Raw genomic sequence first — 7169 nt, forward strand, 5'->3', positions numbered from 1 at the left:
CGCTCTGTATGTGCCATGGCCTCTCTTGTTACAGCGCTCCTCAGCTGGATATGTAATTCAATATGATCTACTTGCTCAGTTAATCCCCCATTTATATTAACAGATAAGACTGTGAAAGAAGTAGATTACAAGCACTTACTGCAAAAATCCATTTGACATCTGAGTCTCATTCATTCTGTCTGTTAACATGAAAAAACTCAACATCTGAGACATAATCTAACCTAGCTTTGCTGTCTCACTTTAGTTGGTTTTGAACTCGTGTTTGAACTCTTTGTCCGACGTTAATCGGTGCAGAATCTAAACCATTTATTTATTGGTTCTTTAAGCTGCTCGGCTCGCATATATATGGTTCAATCTGAAGTGCAACAGCACTTAAAACCACTTTATGAATGCAATTAGATTGTAAAATGTAACCGTGCAAACAAGGCTTGAGCTTTTATTGCACTGGGTGCGCTGGATGCTTTGTGGACTCATGAGTGCCTTTCAGCAAATAATAAAGTACTGCAGGTACTGCGAGAAGGGAAGTTTGAGCTGCCAAATAAACTCCGGTTATAACTGGATACATATTACTGGGGTCAAAATGATGTAAGATCTCTTGTCTGGAAGCAGACTGGTTAATAGTTGATTGATTACAAAGATTATAACTGATAGCCTGTGGCCACTGTGCGTGTCTATGTGTGTACTCGGATGTGTCTGCGTTTTTTCAATGTTTGCCCACATGCCACGGCGCTTTTCGACACTCGCTGAAGTTTGACCGATGACATTTGTAGGTCGCGTTTTATGTCCGCCTGCTTTAGGGCTAATTGCCCCAATAGATCTAACACAGAGACGTCTTATTGCAGCATCAGCAGCTCTGCTTTAAGCCCCCAGATTGATTGGGGGGGGGGGGGGGGGGGGGGGGGGGTTGACCTACTGCCTTAAGCAGCAGAAAATTCCCTTTCCTCAAGTGTGAACAGAATAATGATTAACTGCGTGCACGGTGCAATCCAGGTTCCCTCAATCGTCATAGTTATTCAGATTCATTTTCTGCTGCGGAAGGTAAACATATCTCTGTGTTGCTACTTAAGCAGTTGATTTATATGGAAATGTTTGAAGGGAACAAGATTAGAAAGTACTGATAAATGATGGTGAAGGGAGAGAGAGGGCTCTAAGGCCAAGGTGCTTTTCAAACGTTCACCTTGGCCTCAGTAACACCCCATCACTGGCATCACTGCTCTAATGTGTATCAGCCTCAAAGGGGATATGCAGCTAACTGGCTCATTATGTAAACCACGGTGTGATGAGCTGACCACTGGTATGCAACTAATTGGCTTTTGCTGGCAGCTTCTCTCAAAGCTCCACTGTCAGTATGGGTGAGATGTGTTAAGAAGAAAGACTCATTTCTTATGATTTTAGAAGCTTTTGAGGACTGCTGTATTTTATAATGCACAATGGAGCTGTCATGTTTATATATTTTGGGTTTTGTGTGCTCACCTCACTCTGCTGTGTGTCCTTAAATAACAACAAAACCCGGATGAAACTACTGTGCATGTAGGACTTCAAAGAACTGTAGCCTTGTTTCGTGAATTTCATAATAAATAGACATTAAAGCCAGATTTTCTTCTCTTTTTTTGGCTCCTCCAGTATTGACTACAGGTTTTCACGATGTGGCTCCAGTACTGATGTTTGTTGTAAAATTCCCTGAATCATAACATGCTTGCTCTGAGCTCTGGTTTTTTATTTATTTTAATAAAATAGCGATGTTTTAGGAGTTCAGCTGAGATAATCCCATCTTAACAGTCATGAGGAATAGACATGAGAGCTCTGTGAGAGACAGCACCTGATTAAAAATACTGGCTAGAGGAATACAGAGTAGAAAGGGTGACTGAGGTTATTTATGTGTTTCAAAGAAATGAAGATCTAAGTGTGTGTGCTCTGGGCATGAGCTTTGTTCACAGAAAGAGAGGAGGGGAAAATTTGGGGCTAAAATAAGATTTTTATTATTTTTTTTAAAAAAGGGAGGAACAGAGGAGAAAAGAGCAGGCAGTGTTTGGAATGATCTAAAACAAACTGTCACATGTGAGTCTACAGATTTGCATGGTTTTAAACTGCTACCACATAAGATCACCGGAGCCTTACAAGCAATCAAATGTTGACTCAGTCATTTATGTAACATTCAAATTGCTCTGCACACAGATTTCTGCCACAGCTGCACCAATCGAACCTCAGAAGTTGATGTGATTTTCTCCCAAGTCACCGACTATTTGACGGAATCTACTGACTGATGTTTTTTGGGTCGTGAAGTCGAGTAGTTGGTTTCATGACTTCTTGGCTTAAAAACAAAGCACACAAAAAAGGTGAGCAGAAGCACATTTTCATGCATTTTTCTACTTTGCCTTGCCCATCTCTATTGGCTGTAGGATATCTTTTGATTGGACGGTTGCTGGTTCAATCCCTAGCTGCTCCAGTCTCCGTTCCAAATATCCTTGAGCAAGATGCCAAGTTGCTCTCTGATAGACAGGTATGTTTTGTGTGACTCCAGAGAGAAATAAGAGTGATTTTAATGGAGTAGATTAGGGAAAAAAGGGCTAAAACGGTTGCTTCAGGCTTAATATGGACTCTTTGTGTATTTATTTACAACCCATACAGTCTTTCATTCCCACAAAATCCTCCTTGTGGATGTTTGTTTTTGTATGTGGTTCTAATTTCACAAGACTGACTCACTTCCTTGTGTGGGAAATGTTGGAAGTGGAAAAGTGAGAGTCATGTTACTACACTGAAGCATGTGAGTGGTTTTGTATATATCCATGGGTCAAAAAGCCTGAGACTCCTCCCCCTTTAAACAGCGGCTCAGTTCAGTGGGTAAAAATAAAAGAAGTCGTTTACTACAACAATGCTTTGTGTGTCATAGTCAACAATACGTTTAACAAGTAAGAGCTGGATGGTGACTATGAGCTTCTGTTGATAATTATGAAGAAGTAGTTTCATGAGAGGCAGAAGAGACACTCACTGATTCACTTGCCACTGTTTCAACATAGAGGTCAAAGGGCAGGAGACGATGCCGCTCAGGTTCAAGGTTCATGACCGCTGTAACATAGCTAACATACCACAGTCGTACATAAGTGTCTAAATATTTCTAATGTGGTCACTTTTGGTCAGTTGTGCACTCACATAGTCACCGTGATTACATGAAAAGTACGGGAGGACTTCATGGTGAATTTAGGGGTTAAAATGAATTTCACTTTGTCATCTAACATAATGTTTGTCAGGGATATCAAACTGGCCCAGACCAAGGAAACACTCATATCTGTCGGTGTAAAGATGTTTAACTGCACAATTAATGTAAGAAAAACTGCAATTACAATAGTACATCTACTTTTTTTTCGCCTTTAAAATTTGCACAGTAGTGAAAAAAAACAAGACTTTTCTCTCATTAAATTACTTTTACTTATTTACCTTGGTGTAGCATGAATGGGCATCGGGGAGGTCTTTATCAGCAGGAAAAGTTATAAAACGCCCTCCTTCACATTTTCCAGATCAGAGTCTTTGCTGATGCAAACCATCCTCAGCTGCAGCAAAGCAAAACCTACCTGCAACGTCACCATCACAAACTGAGGGGTTTGTTCTTTCATTTGGAGAAAGCACAACATCAGCAAGCATTGGAAAACCTGTCACAGAAATAATGCACTGGATTTAATTTCATTACACTGAGTGTCTCCTTTGAGAGAACAACACTGCTTTAAAAAAAGAAAACCAAAATATCTGCGTTAACACAAGATTACAGGGTGGAGTTTTAGGAAGTGAATACAGGTGATTCTCAACACAGAGGGACACAGAATGCACACAACCAAATCTAACCTTTGACCCACTGAAAACCCACTTTTTTTTGCCAGTATCTTCAGCCCGTCATCGAATTTACGCTGTTGTGTTTTGCAGTTTATCTACCTTATCAGAGGACTGTGTGACTCCAGCTCACGTGGCGCTGCTCTCCTTTTCCAGTGCCCAGAGGGTGAAGGGTTAGGACGTCGTTAGAAACAAAACTCTACATTTTGCACAGTTTAGTGACTCTGAAAGGCACACTCACGTTTGATGCTCCAACTACAATTTACCACAATGACAGAAGAACTGAAGCACATTAAATCCGGGGGAATGATATAGTCGGTATACTAAGAAAAATAGAGAGCTCGCTATAATAAATGAGTCCGCATCATATTTTGCAAAATAAGACAGATGCAAATGGTTGGTAAGACCACAGCTAGCACGAAGCGGTTTGCTTTCAAAAGAAGTTTTCACGTGTGGAATTTTCAAAGTTTCCAAACACTGCAGAGCCTCTCTAAACTCCTGACAGGACTTCATCCTCCTGCTTGTATTCAACTTCATACACGCAAGGATCAGACACGTGTTACAGCCGGGCTCAGATACCTAAAATATTCATAGTGTCCTTGTCAGAACACATTTATGCAGCTCCAATGAACAAATCTCTGTAGAAAGAACGGGCGCCAAGATGACTCAGTGAAATAAGGGCTGCGTCCGTTGTGCTGGCATTGTAAAACAGGCAATAAATACTTAAAATTATTATTTTGGACTTGATTCAATAATTAATGTCAACACGTCAGAGATAAAACGCATCTTCACGACAAAGTAATATCTTATTTATAAATGCTATATACACAAGACAAAGTAACACAAAATAAGAAATACTATTAGTAACAAGTAATGCTGCAAAAGAGAAGAGCAGTGACGTATGGAGATTAGCTGAGAGGAATTATACAGCACAGAGATTCAGCTTTATCTGTTTTACAGTGAAGAATGACAGATAACCACATAAATACATTTGGATTATATAATGTCATTTGCTTGAGATCATTGTCCCGGTGCATGATCCAGTTCAGGCCAAGCTTTAGCTGTCAGACAGATGGCTTCACATGAGACTCTAACATACTTTGGTAAACAGAGGAGTTCATGGTCAGTGACTGCAAGGTGCTCCAGTCCTGTGACTGCAAAGCAAACTCAGATCATCACTCCTCCATCTTCCCTTTTCAACCTCTTCTCTCTAAAAAACCCCCACCTCATACTTGTTCAGGTTTATCTAATTTTGCTGTCATGAACTTGAACTTTTAACATGCTAACTGAGGCCTGCAGCCAAGAGATGTAGCTCTTAGCTGATTCTGCTATTTCTGAACAGCTGTGCTAATATACACTTGAATGCTCCAGACCAGCAAGCTGCCAGAACGTCTGCTTTTATAGAGATGTCACTCGTGCTGAGGATCAGTTAATCAATGGTTTAATTAGCAGCATCCGGCTGCAACCTACAACCTTTATTGTTAATTGGAAGCTGTAAGGGTGCCCTTAGTTTTTCACAGGACGCTCTGCAGCGCTCATAAGATGTTCTTTTATCTGTATTTCTTCTCTGCCTTTGAGGCTGCACTACTAACAGCTGGGATTTTAAGCTTTCCATCTGGTTAACATTTCATGCGTTGTTTGGGTTGATGTTGTAGCTTTTATCATTTATAATTTAACCTTGATTTTATTCTGCTCATTCCAATAAAAGGCATTATAATAATAAAGTGCCGTGGACACTTAAAATATAAGTCACACTGCAAACTAACACTTCAGAATTGACTACAGCTTTTGTACACAACTAAGCTAAAACAGAATATTTTAAATACAAAGTTTTGGGCTGTTTTTCTTAATATCGGGGATGTTTTGGAAATGTATCCCTCTGGCTACTCATTTTTCTTCTTTCAAGCCGACTGCTAAAAACACCTCCTTAAGAAACTAACAGATTATTTGGATTGTTTGGCTGCTTTCCAGCTATAATCGCTGTGTCTGAAGCTCCAGGCACTGTGTTGCCTGCCAAGAGCTCTTCATTCCCTATTCCACACGGGCATGAAAGTGATTTTGCAAATAGAAAGCTTACAGTGAGCACATCATGTGTCTTAATGCATGCTCAATCATCCAGGTAAGGAAATCCCAAAAAGTTGATTCTGTTTGTCTGGATGTAGCGTTCTCAGTGGGAGAAACTGAAAACTGGCCATAGGTGTGAATGGTTGAATGTCTCTCTTTGTTAGGATGGAATTCAAACATTTATGCTACTTTAACTTTGATTGTCATGTTTAAATGTTCATACAAGTGTTTTAACAGTGACAGGGAGAAATGTATCACTGATGCATGAAGGTCAGGTTGTTCTGTTAGATCCTTGGTGCTTTGATTTTGGAATTGCTTGGTTTCCTTAGCTGTCTGTGGAGAAGCGCTTCCTCTGCAGTCCAGAGAGACATCACTGCAAAAACATACAGAGTTCAAATATTATACAGGCTCCATCTTTGTCATTCACTCATTTATTTTCTTGAACATTAGCCAGCAATAACTTATCTCACCTTGTCAGGAATGTTAACCTACATGGATGGAAGTATCGCGTGTTGTGGTAATAATACCAGCACAAGAGCTGTTATGAATAGACTATGCTGTGTTGATACCTTATATGTGATGGCTAAACTCTGACTGCGGCTTTTATCGCTGCGGTTACCAACACATGCTCTTGTGCTGCAGACAAATAGACATGCTCACAGTGCAGATACTGACTGACTGACTGACTGACACGTGGCTATGGAAGTGATTCCTATCCTCTAATCTAATTACTGACGCACTGAGTTTGTACTAAGCTCCATTCAGTCACAGCAGGTGAATGGGCTCTTCTACAATGACGTCCTTGCAGTAGCAGCCACGGTTTAGTTTGGATGTTCCTTTTTAATGGACATCACTTGTGGTAATAGTTAGAGCTTGCTGTCATGACTCATAGGATCAGTATATGAGTAATAGCAAGTAAATTTTGGTAGGTACATTCAAAAGACAGAGAAGATAAAAGACTATCCTATTCAAACAGGACACTATAAGGCCAATTTAATCTTGTTTCACTGTAGATGTTTTGCTGATATCGGGCTTTCGGAACTGCTTCCACTGGATGAAAGAGGTTTAGATAAACGTAGGAAAAACCACAGGCGAATCAATAAAATGAACACATTTTCATATTTCCATGATAATCATACGAGGAGTGGTATATACTGTAAGGTGATTCAATTTTGAGGAAATTTTATTAACAAAGGTCATCATCTCCATAGCAACCACACTCTGAAAAGTTGCTTAGAAATACCTTAAACGCAACAGTTAATTATAATCGAGGAATGAGCCTT

Source organism: Pelmatolapia mariae, linkage group LG17, assembly GCF_036321145.2.
Source record: "Pelmatolapia mariae isolate MD_Pm_ZW linkage group LG17, Pm_UMD_F_2, whole genome shotgun sequence".
NCBI classification, from domain to species: Eukaryota; Metazoa; Chordata; class Actinopteri; order Cichliformes; family Cichlidae; genus Pelmatolapia; species Pelmatolapia mariae.